The sequence below is a fragment of the Rutidosis leptorrhynchoides genome, chromosome 11 (assembly GCF_046630445.1).
Source record: "Rutidosis leptorrhynchoides isolate AG116_Rl617_1_P2 chromosome 11, CSIRO_AGI_Rlap_v1, whole genome shotgun sequence".
Taxonomy (NCBI): Eukaryota; Viridiplantae; Streptophyta; class Magnoliopsida; order Asterales; family Asteraceae; genus Rutidosis; species Rutidosis leptorrhynchoides.
The window spans coordinates 155,311,537-155,328,989 of record NC_092343.1 but is presented as its reverse complement, the minus strand read 5'-3'; the positions used below and the strand labels follow the sequence as shown (position 1 = coordinate 155,328,989).

At 30.3% G+C, this 17,453-nt stretch overlaps 1 long non-coding RNA gene across 1 annotated transcript in view; it reads left to right on the top strand.

Annotated features, from left to right (window-relative positions):
- LOC139877876 (uncharacterized) overlaps nucleotides 1–16,751 on the top strand; it is a 38,259-nt gene extending 21,508 nt beyond the window's left edge. The window contains exons 3-4 of the long non-coding RNA XR_011768814.1: nucleotides 16,195–16,472; nucleotides 16,688–16,751. This is a non-coding gene — a long non-coding RNA (uncharacterized lncRNA). The remainder of the gene's footprint in view (nucleotides 1–16,194; nucleotides 16,473–16,687) is intronic.
- Nucleotides 16,752–17,453: the final 702 nt, after the last annotated feature.

Sequence of the window (17,453 nt, the reverse complement as noted above, 5' to 3'; positions counted from 1 at the left end):
TAATTTATACTTAGATTTTATAAAAGTTTCCAATATAATGGAATACAGAAAACACGAAGAGGTAGATAATTTCGGACAAGAATATTTATGAAAATATCCGCACAATTATCGAAGATATTTATGATGATATTTTAGAATTTCTAAGTTCGAAAGTTGATGAAGAAAAATTTTCCGCAAGATTTTAACATGAATCCGGAGCAAGATATTCTCTAAAGATTTCATCGAATATAGATTTATCTGGTTTCTTTGAATACAGGGTCTGGTCCTTGTAGTTGTCCTTGGTCTCCTTCAGGGTTAGCTCAATCCGTTTTTCTGTACTAAATTTTCTATCGAGCGTTCTCAACATTCCATTCTTTATTATCAAACTTTTGGCCATTTAGACCATCTACAATTTTACTGTTTCCTCTGCATTTAATGAGGCCATAACTGAATCGTCGGTTATCAATCCGAGGTGTTTTCAAGAAAATTGTGTTTTTAGATGATTAAACGCTAATTTCTGGTAATTGGTATGGCAATTCTCGTTACAAGGTGTGGATGAGATCATGATAAGACTTCAATAGATAAATATAGTGATTTGTCGAAGATATTTAATCCAAGTAGCAACGAAGTTGCTGGTACGTCTGCTGGTGATGTAGTGGAATATAAAAGGTTCTTTGGTAACAATAAATGAGCACACATATATATCAAGGTTATATTAAGGTTGTTTCGAACGAAAAGTCGAAGTTGTCTTGTTGGAGCTGTGAAAAAAATTTGCTACTTTAAAAGGAATTGTCAAGTTATTTTGGGTAATAATAACACTAAGGAATTAGCACAACTACGTGTTAAACGTTTACTCAGTTTCCGAGAGTTCTTCAGGTGCATAAATATATGCATAAATCTTTCCTTCCGTAGATAAAGTGCGGTTAGTTCATCCTTTGATTGAAGCGTTTTCAAGAATCGTGAAAGGTTTGAACGCAGATTATAATCGTCAAGATACAAATGAGGTTTAAGACGAAATCAAGTGGCAAACTTGAAGAATTGTTTAGTTTCATATGTTACAATCAATATTTTAATTCATTTTAATTGTCCAATGTTATTAGTCCACAGTCGATAGTCCACAATTAACAGTCCAATAATTCATATATAATATTCGAATTAATTAATAAGTATCGTGACCCGTGTACATGTCTCAGACTCGATCACAACTCAAACTATATATATTATTGTAGAATCAACCTCAACCCTGTATAGAGAACTCGATCATTACTGCATATAGAGTGTCTACGGTTATTCCAAATAATATATATAGATGCGTCGATATGATATGTCAAAACCTTGTATACGTGTCCCAATATTTATAGTGCGTAAAATAAATAACAGAAATTAAATAACGATAAATAAAATTGCGAGAATTAAAATTGCGATAAATAAAATGCTATAAATAAATTGCGATAATTAAATTGCGATAAATAAATTGCGATAAATAAAATATAATACGGAATTAACAGTTAGCTAGGAACAGTTAGCTAGGATTTTGTTAGCGTGGATTCTTAGCAAAATTTCTCATAGTTAATTAGTCTGTTTCTAACAAATTTTATTTTATCAAATGTTTTCTTAATTATGCCACTTGTTGGATTCTGATAGGTCAAAATCCAAATTTAAAATTGAATGAAAATGGCTATTATGCGGTGAACGGATACGGATACCGGTGGATGTAAGTAGGATAGTGAATAACTGTTGAATCAGATTTGAAGAATATACAGTGTAACTTATTAATGTAAAATTTAAATATTCCTCGGGTATTACCTACCCGTTAAAATATTTTCACCATTAACAGTTTGTACAAAAGAATTTTTAATTACAATCTTTATGGAAATATATATACATATATATTTTCTTCAGATGTAATCATTGATTTAATGAGTCAATATGATATTAAACTCATTTGATTTATCGTTTAGAACAAGAATATATAATCTCTAAAACATTAGAGATTACATAATTGCCAGGTTAAACGAAGATAAATGATGTAGTACGATTCGCAGATGGATGATTATGCTCGAGGTACAGAATGAGATGTTGAGGTATGGATTGTTGATGGTACTGGTGCTGTTACTGATGGTACTGTTGGTGCCGATGATGTTGTTGAAGCTGGTAAATTTTGCACCATATTCTCCAAATTAATTACACGAACGCGAAGTTCGTTGACTTCTTCTATTATTCCGGTTGGGTTGTCGGTCGAAAAGAGCAGATGAATAAGGTTTAGTATTTTAGATAGAATATAATCGTGATGAGCTATTTGGGAAATGAGGGTGAAAATGGTGTTTCGGACTGGTTCGCCGATAAGTGCTTTAGGTTCATTGCCAAGAAGTAAATTTGGTTGGTGGGTGGATAGGATCGCCTTCCTCTCGTCTCCATTGGTTAAGTCGACTGCGAACTCATCAGATGAATTGGGGATGGCTGATTGGTTGATTCACTCTAGTGACGCTGCTTCCGGAACTTAGGTGAATATCCATATCAGAATAGCTGTCGGAATCCGAGGAATTCGAACTGATTGAGGGATTCATCTCGTACGATCAGATGAAGGATTTTTGATAAGAAATAGATTATAGAATGTAGATTAGTACCCTGCAATACCTAATTTACATAAGCATATATAATACTAAAATTCCATAAGTTACGGAGGAATCTACGGAAGCTGTCAAGCAAAAGTAACAATAACAGTTATGCTAAGATATGAATTTATCTATACACTGTATATGCAATAGAGACAGTAAAACGTGTCTAGACTTTAAGGATGATAAGCAAATAATTTTCAACACGAAATAATAAGAAAAACTTTTGACATGCAGACACGGTCGAAGTCCAGACCCACTATTGCATCTAAACAACTATTAGTTAAACACACTAATGCAAGATCTGGTTCGCTAAGACCACCGCTCTGATACCAACTGTAAAGACCCCGACCTTATCCTCCTGGACGAAGTCTTCAACATATGGTCCCATTACGAGGTACTGAACTCTACATGCCATGAACGATTCCATGTAGTATCTTTAAAATGAGCAAATGTACAGTGGAAGACTTAATTCATACCTGAGAATAGACATGCTTAAAAGTGTCAACCAAAAGGTTGGTGAGTTCATAGGTTTATCATAACAATCATTTCAATATATTAATAGACCACAAGATTTTCGTTTATAAATATATGTACACTCGCAAGTGTATAAAAGTATTCTATAAGTTGTAGGCACCCGGTAACAAGCCTTAACGTTCATGTTTTACCCTCTGAAGTACACCAGATCAGGTGTGTTTAAAATAACCTCGAAGTACTAAAGCATCCCATAGTCAGGATGGGGTTTGTCAGGCCCGATAGATCTATCTTTAGGATTCGCGCCTACCGTACATAGACAAGTAGTTTAATGTTACCAAGCTAAGGGTATATTTCTGGTTTAAACCCACGTAGAATTAGTTTTAGTACTTGTGCCTATTTCGTAAAACATTTATAAAAACAGCGCATGTATTCTCAGTCCCAAAAATATATATAAAAGGGAGCAAATGAAACTCACCATACTGTATTTTGTAGTAAAAATACATATGACGTCATTTAATAAGTGTAGGGTTGACCTCGAATTCACGAACCTATATCATTAATGTATATTAACACGTATATTTGTAATCGAACAAATTTATATATATTATATCTTAGTTTATATGTTATATGTATTATAAGTATAATATTTATTTGTTATAAAAATAATAATAATAATGATAATTAAAATAATAATGATAACTAAAATAGTAATGATAATAATAATGATAGTTTTTAATAATAATGTAAATTAATAATAATAATATTAAAATTAATAATGTTTTTATATAAAATTTCATTTCTATAATAAGAATAATAATAATAATAATAATAATAATAATAATAATAATAATAATAATAATAATAATAATAATAATAATAATAGTAATAATAATAATAATAATGATAAATAAGTAAACTACCTCAATGGAGTAGCCCTAAAAAAAGAAATGCCCAAGTCCAGGTTTGAACCTGTGAGGTCCCGCTAACCCGATAACTCCAAATATATTTTAAATTAATTAAAGCAATGTAATATTTTAAATTATACTTCAAATATATACATATCTATACATATAAAATATATATGTATCTATATACAAATAGTTGTTCGTGAATCGTAGAGAACAGTCAAATGTCAATTGAATATATTAACATAGTTCCAAAGTTTTCGAGACTCAACATGCAGACTTTGCTTATCGTGTCGAAAACATATAAGGATTAAGTTTAAATTTGGTCGAAAATTTTCGGGTCGTCACAAAAAAGCTTTACGTAGATTATCAAATAATGATAATCTAAAATATCATGTTTACACGCGACCATTACATAATGGTTTATAATATAAATATGTTACAACGAAATAAGTTTCTTGAATGCAGTTTTTACACAATATCATACAAACATGGACTCCAAATCTTGTCCTTTTTTTAGTATGCAACAGCGGAAGCTCTTAGTATTCAACTGAGAATAAACATGCTTTAAACGTCAACAAAAATGTTGGTGAGTTATAGGTTTAACCTATATATATCAAATCGTAACAATAGACCACAAGATTTCATATTTCAATACACATCCCATACATAGAGATAAAAATCATTCATATGGTGAACACCTGGTAACCGACATTAACAAGATGCATATATAAGAATATCCCCATCATTCCGGGACACCCTTCGGATACGATATAAATTTCGAAGTACTAAAGCATCCGGTACTTTGGATGGGGTTTGTTAGGCCCAATAGATCTATCTTTAGGATTCGCGTCAATTAGGGTGTCTGTTCCCTAATTCTTAGATTACCAGACTTAATAAAAAGGGGCATATTCGATTCCGATAATTCAACCATAGAATGTAGTTTCACGTACTTGTGTCTATTTTGTAAATCATTTATAAAACCTGCATGTATTCTCATCCCAAAAATATTAGATTTTAAAAGTGGGACTATAACTCACTTTCACAGATTTTTACTTAGTCGGGAAGTAAGACTTGGCCACTGGTTGATTCACGAACCTATAACAATATATATATATATATATATCAAAGTATGTTCAAAATATATTTACAACACTTTTAATATATTTTGATGTTTTAAGTTTATTAAGTCAGCTGTCCTCGTTAGTAACCTACAACTAGTTGTCCACAGTTAGATGTACAGAAATAAATCGATAAATATTATCTTGAATCAATCCACGACCCAGTGTATACGTATCTCAGTATTGATCACAACTCAAACTATATATATTTTGGAATCAACCTCAACCCTGTATAGCTAACTCCAACATTCACATATAGAGTGTCTATGGTTGTTCCGAAATATATATAGATGTGTCGACATGATAGGTCGAAACATTGTATACGTGTCTATGGTATCTCAAGATTACATAATATACAATACAAGTTAATTAAGTTATGGTTGGAATAGATTTGTTACCAATTTTCACGTAGCTAAAATGAGAAAAATTATCCAATCTTGTTTTACCCATAACTTCTTCATTTTAAATCCGTTTTGAGTGAATCAAATTGCTATGGTTTCATATTGAACTCTATTTTATGAATCTAAACAGAAAAAGTATAGGTTTATAGTCGGAAAATAAGTTACAAGTCGTTTTTGTAAAGGTAGTCATTTCAGTCGAAAGAACGACGTCTAGATGACCATTTTAGAAAACATACTTCCACTTTGAATTTAACCATAATTTTTGGATATAGTTTCATGTTCATAATAAAAATCATTTTCCCAGAATAACAACTTTTAAATCAAAGTTTATCATAGTTTTTAATTAACTAACCCAAAACAGCCCGCGGTGTTACTACGACGGCGTAAATCCGGTTTTACGGTGTTTTTCGTGTTTCTAGGTTTTAAATCATTAAGTTAGCATATCATATAGATATAGAACATGTGTTTAGTTGATTTTAAAAGTCAAGTTAGAAGGATTAACTTTTACATGGCGAAAGGTTAGGTTTAATTTCTATTCCTTTTGTGTTTAACAGTTTCCATTGTTTGAAATTTTGTTCTTAGTCATTACTAATTACTAATTAGTTATTTGAACAGATAGTACCAGAAAGGAAGCATTGGTTTTGCTATCATAGTTTGTCTTCATAAGTTAACTTTTTTTTTTCAAAAGATTGTTGTTACTCTGTCGTGATATATATCTTCAATTCATTAATCTGTATTATTGTGTCTTCATTTACGGTTTATGCGTTCTTTTTTTCCCTTTATTTTTGAATTTTTGTGACATCATCTTAATGGTTCGATTGTTTATCAGTGTTTTTGGCGATTTCTTTATACATCGATGAAAGGACCCGTTCATATACATTATAAACGATTCACAATAGTTGATTACATCGCGAGGTATTTGACCTCTATATGATACGTTTTACAAACATTGCATTCGTTTTTAAAAGACAAACTTTCTTTACATCAAAAATTGACGGCATGCATACCATTTCATATTACATCCAACTATAATTGACTTAATATTAATCTTGATGAACTCAACGACTCGAATGCAACGTCTTTCAAAGTATGTCTTGAATGACTCCAAGTAATATCTTTAAAATGAGCTAATGCACAGCGGAAGAATTCTTTAATATCTGAGAATAAACATGCTTTAAAGTGTCAACCAAAAGGTTGGTGAGTTCATTAGTTTATCATAATCCATCATTTCCGTAATAGTAATAGACAACAAGATTTCAGTTTCTATAAATATCCGTACACTCGCAAGTGTATAAAAGTATTCTATAAGTTGTAGGCACCCGGTAACAAGCTTTAACGTTCATGTTTTACCCTCTGAAGTACACCAGATCAGGTGTGTTTAAAATAACCTCGAAGTACTAAAGCATCTCATAGTCAGGATGGGGTTTGTCAGGCCCAATAGATCTATCTTTAGGATTCGCGCCTACCGTACATAGACAAGTAGTTTAATGTTACCAAGCTAAGGGTATATTTCTGGTTTAAACCCACGTAGAATTAGTTTTAGTACTTGTGCCTATTTCGTAAAACATTTATAAAAACAGCGCATGTATTCTCAGTCCCAAAAATATATATAAAAGGGAGCAAATGAAACTCACAATACTGTATTTCGTAGCAATTATGTATATGACGGCACTGAACAAGTGCATTGTTTGTCTCGGATTCACGAACCTATATTAAGTATATATATTTATATGTTGGTCAATATCTGTCTAACAATTTAGGTCAAGTCGTAGTGTATCACAATCCTAATGCTCGAGACCGACATGCAAAAGTCAACAAAAGTTAACTTGACCCAAAATGACTTCCAAAATCTATACATGTTTATTATATAACTTATATATAGTAGTTTTATATATTTAAATATATTTATCAGATCTTATTATACTAAATAATACAAGTCATTTATTAATAAATAAAAATTTATATTAAAATTCATATATGATAAAAATATACTTTTATATATCTCAAATAATAAAATTTATAAAATTCACTTAATATCATAAAAATATAGTGGTATGTATTATTAATGTAATTACATTACGTGTGGTAAAAATATCTTTGTACGCATATTTATTTGATAAAATAATATTGATAATAATAATAATGATAAAAATAATAAAATGATAGTTTCAATAAAAATATTAATTTTTAGTAATAAAGATAATTTTAGTAATAACATCAACTGATAACAGTTATAATAATCGTTTTAATAATAATATTAAAATTAATGATAATTCAGTTGACCATATCTTTTAGTCCATTCATCGAAACCACACGATTTCTAAATGAAAAGTTATTAATTTTTTCTTCAGATTTTCAACGACATGCATATCATATAACTTATCTCAGTAGCATATGTATCAAATTCGTGATTTATCATAAACTATTTAACGACGAAACTAAGCATACAAACATGCATAATCATATATACTCGAGCACTAGTCAGGGATACACTATTAATATATAAAAGATAAGATATGAATGCTCACGTATCAATATTGTGATTCAATATTGCAGGAAAGTACGTAGACGCAACAAAAATGATAAACGTTAGGTTGACCTCACGAGCAATACCCTCGATCAATACCCATAACCTTCATAGCTATAACCCATAATTTCCTTAGCTCTATCCCATTTGAAAACTTATTTTGAAATCTTCTGAATATAACTCCGTCGTAGTATTTTATGTATACTAACAATATCTTGAAATAATACTAAGTAAATATATATATATATATATATATATATATATATATGTAATTCGATTGAGAGAGTTTAGAGAAATATATTTTCAAGTTTCTATGAAATAATGGTACCTATTGAATTCTATTTATAATAGATTTTTGAATTATTAAAGTGAATTATTAAAGTATGAATTATTAAAGTGAATTATTAAAGTATGAATTATTAAAGTGAATTATTAAAGTATGAATTATTAAAGTGAATTATTAAAGTATGAATTATTAAAGTATGAATTATTAAAGTATGAATTATTAAAGTATGAATTATTAAAGTATGAATTATTAAAGTTAAAGTAAAGTAAAAGTAAAGTAAAGGTAAAGTTAAAGTATAGTAAAAGTATAAAACTATGTACGTATAATACGCGTATAAAAATATATATAATATTAATTTAAATCGTTATATATATATATATATATATATATATATATATATATATATATATATATATTTAATAAAATAAAATATAAATATCGTTATCTTTATCATACTGGTTAAGTAATGAGTTGTCAAAAAAAAAAATAGATTTCTTAAATCACAGTGGACCTCATAACATATGCCCGTAATCATATCATAATGTATCTGATAATTCAATCATTTGATATTATCTCTTAATTCTGTCGATAAATATATCGAAACAAATATGTTTATGTAAAGTATCATATATCTAATACTTTGTTAATGTTTTCAGTTAATATTATATATTATATATACATATCTATATACACATAATTGTTCGTGAATCGTCGAACACGGTCAAAGGTTATTGATTACATGAATGTAGTTCTAAACTTTTTGAGATTCAACATTACAAATTCTGCTTATCGTGTCATAAACATATAAAGGTTAAGTTTAAATTTGGTCGGAAATTTCCGGGTCGTCACAGTACCTACCCGTTAAAGAAATTTCGTCCCGAAATTTGATCGAGGTCGTCATGGCTAACTATAAAAATGTTTTCATGACGAATATGAGTTGATAAATAGAGTTTTATCATCATTGAGTAATATAGATAAAACAATTTGATTACGCGAAGAGTATAAGTGAAGCTATCGCAAGAGAGTGAAATGAGTAAACGTATATTCGTTTTAACCGATGACGTAGTTATGATTGATTTCCGGAATTCATGGGATTTAAAGAATATCTTTGCAATAAGATTTGGTTCTTCGGCGATTAAGGAAATCAGGATCTTCTTTGATTAAATGCGATAATCTGTCTCGATTTCTCTGTCTGATATTTTATTATAATTCCACCCCTTCGTTTCTTTATTTCCACAGCTCACACCTTCTAGTCTTTCTCCCCAATTCATACTTTAAAGCAGTCGTTAATATGCTTCATCCAGTATTGATTCTTGATATACTTTTAACTTTCATATCTGTCATTCTTCTTTTTCATCTACCACCGGAGGAAGTTATTTTCTTCTACCATTACCTTGGGGTTATTGTGTTTTTCATTCTCCCGTGTCTTTATATTGCTATACGCATTTATATACACGGTTTGTAATTTCGGGGTTGTTATCGGGCTTTTTCTCCATTATATTTCGGAGCTTCATGCTTTCGTTTTCTCTTCCCGATCTTAAGTCAAGCGGATAATAGTCCAGAATTCGTAGATATGAATTTTTGGATGAACATAGTTAATGTTCCAAGAAGAAAATCGTAATGGCAAGATCTTGATTTGGCAAATTACCAGAATATCCGAAAATATAGAGCTATCAAGATGATATGTTCTTAATATGTTTGAAAATTGGGTAGAATGTAAGAGTCGTGTAAACAGTACATGATGACGGTATGTTCTGTGAATCATCACGTTCCATTAGAAACTCAGCATGACTTACTGTAATATAATCACGTTGATCAAGTGTCATTATATTATACTAACTCATGCTTCAGTTCCCAACACTACTTCAAAAACATTCCTATTTTAAATTCAATTTTTTTTTTAAATTTAGAAACTAACACAGTTTCTTTTTATGTTGTAACGCAGATATTGAGAAGCGATAAAAGATATCGGATAAGAATAGTTGTGAAAATATCTTCAGGAATATCGAAGATATTATAATAAAAGATACAATAATATGGATGATGAAGAAGATTTGTCTGTGAAGGTTTAGAATAAGAAGTAAGGTGTTTGCTAACGATTTCAGTAGACACTGAATCATTTGGATCCTTTGAAGGCAGGTTTAGTCTGTGATTTGTCCACAGCCTCCTTCATGGTCTGCTCAATCAGTTTTCCAGTTTCAAACCTTCTCTTTTTCTCAGCTTTACCACCATACTATTCTTTATCATCAAACTTTTGACTGTTAAAGTCATTTACAGTTTTTGCTGCTTCATCAGCATTTTTCCAATTTCGGCGAACTAGTTCATAGTTTGGGATGTTTTTCAGAAAATTCACATTCGGATTATGTAAGTCTAGGAGATAGACGTTATATGTATAACTTTTGATGTAAAATTGTCGCAAAATTCAAAATACTGATTGCTAATTCCCAGTAGTTGGTGTGACAATTATTGTTACAGGATGTAGGTGAGTACATGATGGGGTTTTAATGAATAAGTATAGTGGCTTTTCGGAGAGGCTTAAGTCGAAGGTTAATGAAGTTGTTGATAAGTTTACTGCTAATGTGGCGAGATATGAAAGGTTCCCCGGTAACAATGATGAAGGGGTAATTGTTATAATAAGGTTTATTCGTATAAACAAATGAAGGTCATTTGCTGGAGCTGTGACAAAACTGTCTATTTTGGAAAGAGATTGAAAAATTATATTTGGTAATAAATATCAAAGGATCTGACACGGATACGTGTTAAACTATTACTTTGGTTTCGAGAGCTTTTCAGATGCATGACAGTGGGTAATATGTGGTTGGATCATCATCTCGCATGTCTTTAGGAATTTTGAAGTGTTTGAACACATATTGTAATTGTTAATATGCATATGATGTTCTAAGATTTTGAATGATACAAATATTTTTGTGAGTTCCATGAATAGAAATGAGGTTCTAGGACAGTTTTGAAGTCAAAGTATAGTTTTGAAAGATGTAGGAATCTAAGAGTGATGATTTCGGTTATATCTTGAATCGAATTCTGAGATTTCAAAATCAGAATATGTAATTAGATTTTGAATGAGTATGGTTGTTTTGATTTCTATAAAAGAATGCATATTGTTGTGAAAGTAGGGAGTATAATGGATGATTTGCTGAATCAGATTCGAAGAATGTAACATATTAATTGTGAATTTATATATCTCTCGGGTATTACCTACCCGTTAAAAAAAAAATTTCACAATTAATATTTTGTACAAAAGAATTTTATTACAGTCTTTATGGAAATATATATGTGTATATTTCTTCAGATGTAATATTGATTTAATGAGTTAATATTAAATTAAACTCATTTGATTTAAGGTTAAGGCTAAGATAGATAATTTCTAAACTTTAGAAATTACATAATCGCCGTAGAATGTTTCCCCAATGAAGCTATGAATCAATACTTCATCGTTGTGGTATTCCTTGGTATCTACATGGCGTATGACGTCGATGCTCGTGGGACAGATTGTGAAGTTGAGGTTTGCGATGCGGTTGTTGTTGGTGGTGGTAATGGTACTGTTGATGTTGTTGATGGTGGTACTGGTTATGCTGCTGGTGCTACTGCTGGTGTTTGTAACCTTTGCACCATATTCTCCAAAGCCACTACCCGAGCGCGAAGCTCGTTGACTTCTTCTATTACACCGGGGTGATTGTCGGTTCGGACGAGCGGATAAATAAGATCTAGAATTTGGTGTAGTATATAATCATGACGAGATACTCTGGAAATGAGAGAGAAAATGGTGTTTCGGACAGGTTCGCCGGTAAGTGCTTCAGGTTCATTGCCAAGAGGGCAATGTGGTGGATGAAAGGGATCGCCTTCTTCTTGTCTCCAATGGTTAAGTAGATTACGAACCCATCCCCAATTCATCCAGAATAGATGATGGCTAATTGGCTGAACCATTCCGGTCACGCTGCTTTCGGAGCTCATGTGGAAATCCATATCGGCATAGCTTTCGGAATCCGAGGAACTCGAACTGGTTGAGGGATCCATCTTGTATGATCAGGGAAAGAATTTTTTTTTTGGTAAGAAATAGATTGTAGAATTTAGATTTGGTATTCTTCAATATATAATTTACATATGTATATATAATACCAAAATCCCATAAATTACGGAGGAATCTTTGAAAGATGTCAGTCAAAGTTCACAGTAACAGATATGCTAAGATAAGAATTCGTCTATACACTATTATGCAATAAATGTAGGAAAACGCGTCTAGACTTAAGAATTATAAGCAAGTAATTTCCTAAGGATGGTAAGTAGATGATTTTCGACTAAAAATGATAAGCAAAACTTTTGACATGCAGACACGGTCGAAGTCCAGACTCACTAATGCATCTTAACAACTATCAGTTAGACACACTAATGCAAGACCTGGTTCGCTAAGACCACCGCTCTGATACCAACTGAAAGGACCCGTTCATATACATTATAAACGATTCAAAATAGTTGATTACATCGCGAGGTATTTGACCTCTATATGATACGTTTTACAAACATTGCATTCGTTTTTAAAAGACAAACTTTCTTTACATCAAAAATTGACGGCATGCATACCATTTCATATTACATCCAACTATAATTGACTTAATATTAATCTTGATGAACTCAACGACTCGAATGCAACGTCTTTCAAAGTATGTCTTGAATGACTCCAAGTAATATCCTTAAAATGAGCTAATGCACAGCGGAAGAATTCTTTAATATCTGAGAATAAACATGCTTTAAAGTGTCAACCAAAAGGTTGGTGAGTTCATTAGTTTATCATAATCCATCATTTCCGTAATAGTAATAGACCACAAGATTTCAGTTTCTATAAATATCCGTACACTCGCAAGTGTATAAAAGTATTCTATAAGTTGTAGGCACCCGGTAACAAGCTTTAACGTTCATGTTTTACCCTCTGAAGTACACCAGATCATGTGTGTTTAAAATAACCTCGAAGTACTAAAGCATCTCATAGTCAGGATGGGGTTTGTCAGGCCCAATAGATCTATCTTTAGGATTCGCGCCTACCGTACATAGACAAGTAGTTTAATGTTACCAAGCTAAGGGTATATTTCTGGTTTAAACCCACGTAGAATTAGTTTTAGTACTTGTGCCTATTTCGTAAAACATTTATAAAAACAGCGCATGTATTCTCAGTCCCAAAAATATATATAAAAGGGAGAAAATGAAACTCACAATACTGTATTTCGTAGCAATTATGTATATGACGGCACTGAACAAGTGCAGTGTTTGTCTCGATTCACGAACCTATATTAAGTATATATATTTATATGTTGGTCAATATCTGTCTAACAATTTAGGTCAAGTTGTAGTGTATCACAATCCTAATGCTCGAGACCGACATGCAAAAGTCAACAAAAGTTAACTTGACCCAAAATGACTTCCAAAATCTATACATGTTTATTATATAACTTATATATAGTAGTTTTATATATTTAAATATATTTATCAGATCTTATTATACTAAATAATACAAGTCATTTATTAATAAATAAAAATTTATATTAAAATTCATATATGATAAAAATATACTTTTATATATCTCAAATAATAAAATTTATAAAATTCACTTAATATCATAAAAATATAGTGGTATGTATTATTAATGTAATTACATTACGTGTGGTAAAAATATCTTTGTACGCATATTTATTTGATAAAATAATATTGATAATAATAATAATGATAAAAATAATAAAATGATAGTTTCAATAAAAATATTAATTTTTAGTAATAAAGATAATTTTAGTAATAACATCAACTGATAACAGTTATAATAATCGTTTTAATAATAATATTAAAATTAATGATAATTCAGTTGACCATATCTTTTAGTCCATTCATCGAAACCACACGATTTCTAAATGAAAAGTTATTAATTTTTTCTTCAGATTTTCAACGACATGCATATCATATAACTTATCTCAGTAGCATATGTATCAAATTCGTGATTTATCATAAACTATTTAACGACGAAACTAAGCATACAAACATGCATAATCATATATACTCGAGCACTAGTCAGGGATACACTATTAATATATAAAAGATAAGATATGAATGCTCACGTATCAATATTGTGATTCAATATTGCAGGAAAGTACGTAGACGCAACGAAAATGATAAACGTTAGGTTGACCTCACGAGCAATACCCTCGATCAATACTCATAACCTTCATAGCTATAACCCATAATTTCCTTAGCTCTATCCCATTTGAAAACTTATTTTGAAATTTTCTGAATATAACTCCGTCGTAGTATTTTATGTATACTAACAATATCTTGAAATAATACTAAGTAAATATATATATATATACATATATATATATATATATATATATATATATATATATATGTATATATATATATATATATATATATATATATATATATATGTAATTCGATTGAGAGAGTTTAGAGAAATATATTTTCAAGTTTCTATGAAATAATGATACCTATTGAATTCTATTTATAATAGATTTTTGAATTATTAAAGTGAATTATTAAAGTATGAATTATTAAAGTGAATTATTAAAGTATGAATTATTAAAGTGAATTATTAAAGTATGAATTATTAAAGTGAATTATTAAAGTATGAATTATTAAAGTGAATTATTAAAGTATGAATTATTAAAGTATGAATTATTAAAGTGAATTATTAAAGTATGAATTATTAAAGTTAAAGTAAAGTAAAAGTAAAGTAAAGGTAAAGTTAAAGTATAGTAAAAGTATAAAACTATGTACGTATAATACGCGTATAAAAATATATATAATATTAATTTAAATCGTTATATATATATATATATATATATATATATATATATATATATATATATATATATATATATATTTAATAAAATAAAATATAAATATCGTTATCTTTATCATACTGATTAAGTAATGAGTTGTCAAAAAAAAATAGATTTCTTAAATCACAGTGGACCTCATAACATATGTCCGTAATCATATCATAATGTATCTGATAATTCAATCATTTGATATTATCTCTTAATTCTGTCGATAAATATATCGAAACAAATATGTTTATGTAAAGTATCATATATCTTATACTTTGTTAATGTTTTCAGTTAATATTATATATTATATATACATATCTATATACACATAATTGTTCGTGAATCGTCGAACACGGTCAAAGGGTAATTGATTACATGAATGTAGTTCTAAACTTTTTGAGATTCAACATTACAAATTCTGCTTATCGTGTCAGAAACATATAAAGGTTAAGTTTAAATTTGGTCGGAAATTTCCGGGTCGTCACAATCGATCATTTGTGCCATTTCCAGGTACTGTGGGATTTAAATTTCCGCTCTTACTTTTTTTTAATCTTCGATGTTCCTGTTTTTGTGTTTCGTTTTCCTCGATGTGGTCATTTGGGTGGCCTGTTATCATTTGCGTTGGTATCTCCATGTCTTTAGTATATTCAGAAATTTATTAGTATTGTCTTATTGAATTTATTAACAAATTTCAGTAACTTGAAATATATAGTATCAAGTTCGGTAACTGAGGTATGTAATAATTCAATATTGCTTTTGGGTCCTCGCGGATGTGGTAAAATCGTGCTATGATATTTTGTTTTTTCGCTAATTTGTTCATGTTATCTATAATGTAATCTGAATTTATTAATAAGTTATTGCTTTATGAATTTAGGCTTTGGACCTTGTTCATAATAATCTATCTCATCAAAAGAAAATACTCATTAGTAGCTTTATAAATATGGGTGTCTCATGTTTATCATCGTTGCCTAACCATTTCTAACAACCTACATGTTTTTTTCTGACAAATCAAACTAACCGTAAATGAAGCCTGTACAGGTACCGGATTTCATCATGCACGCGTGCCTGATTCCAGCCCCGCTAGGGGTGTGATTGCAGCCTGTTACACGCTCCGCGCATTACAGACGTACCTGATTGCAGCTCACACACGTGCCTTAATTGTCTGCAATATTAATAGCTTTTGTTGAGGTTTCATTCATGAAATATAACTGCAAGTTTTTTAATGAATTCTAACTGAAACTTTTGTCTTCGTATACCTAATGGACGTTTCATTTGTTGCAGGTGTTTTGGATATCTTCAAATTTTGCCCAAGTAGAGTAAGATTCTTCATTTATTCTTTATATGTATATGTATTAATGCATTAATGTTTGCAGTTACACGTATGCCTTTTATATGTGTTCATAGTGTGCAATTGTTTAAACGCAAAATGTTCTATATGTTATTGTTTTTCCTGCACCAAGTTCTCTATTAATTTACTAAATGTTGCAGGACGGTAACCAAATTCCTAATTTTGGTCCTTTAATATGTGCAGCTGCAACTGCTCCTTCGTTCGAACAGTTTCGTTCACATGGATGATAGCCTCAAGACAATTTAAGGTACATATTTACACTTCTAAACAAGACTTTTTTATAGCCATAAACTGTTTCAAGTAAATGTCTGTTTGGAATCTTGGAGGACTGCCCATTGTTTGTTATGCTTAACTTTCTCAACACATGTAGTGATACTCATTTACTTCCACTACCTGATGGAATAGTTCATTAGCTATACAAACATTAGGATGTCCTTACTAACAATACTAACTATAATAAAATACCCTTTTCAGGTTGGAGCAGCAGGTTCGGATGCAGCAATTGTGAGGCTGCATGATTTCACACCACCGTTGGCACTCACATGGAGGAACAACTGCATGCTTGACATTTATTTCACCCGCTGGAGGGGACTGATTGCAGAGGGATGACATGTTGGATGGCTACCATTAGCTACTGTTTTTAGTTTAGAGTTCCTCCATTGTAAATTACATTCATGACCTTTTTGTAAATACTTTAAAGATATGTATATATAAAGTTTGGTTCTGTAGTAAATTTAATTTCGTATATTTGGTGCACTTGGTATTTGGCGGGTATTATTTAAAATATTTGAGATTTTAATTTATCTGGCGCCGGAGAGATTGAAGTATCTCTGGTATTTGGCGGGTATTATTTAAAATATCTAAGATTTTAACCAGGGTTAACATTTACCGGAACACGTTTAATTGATAACACGTCTAATCGATAACACGTCTAATTGTTATTAATTTA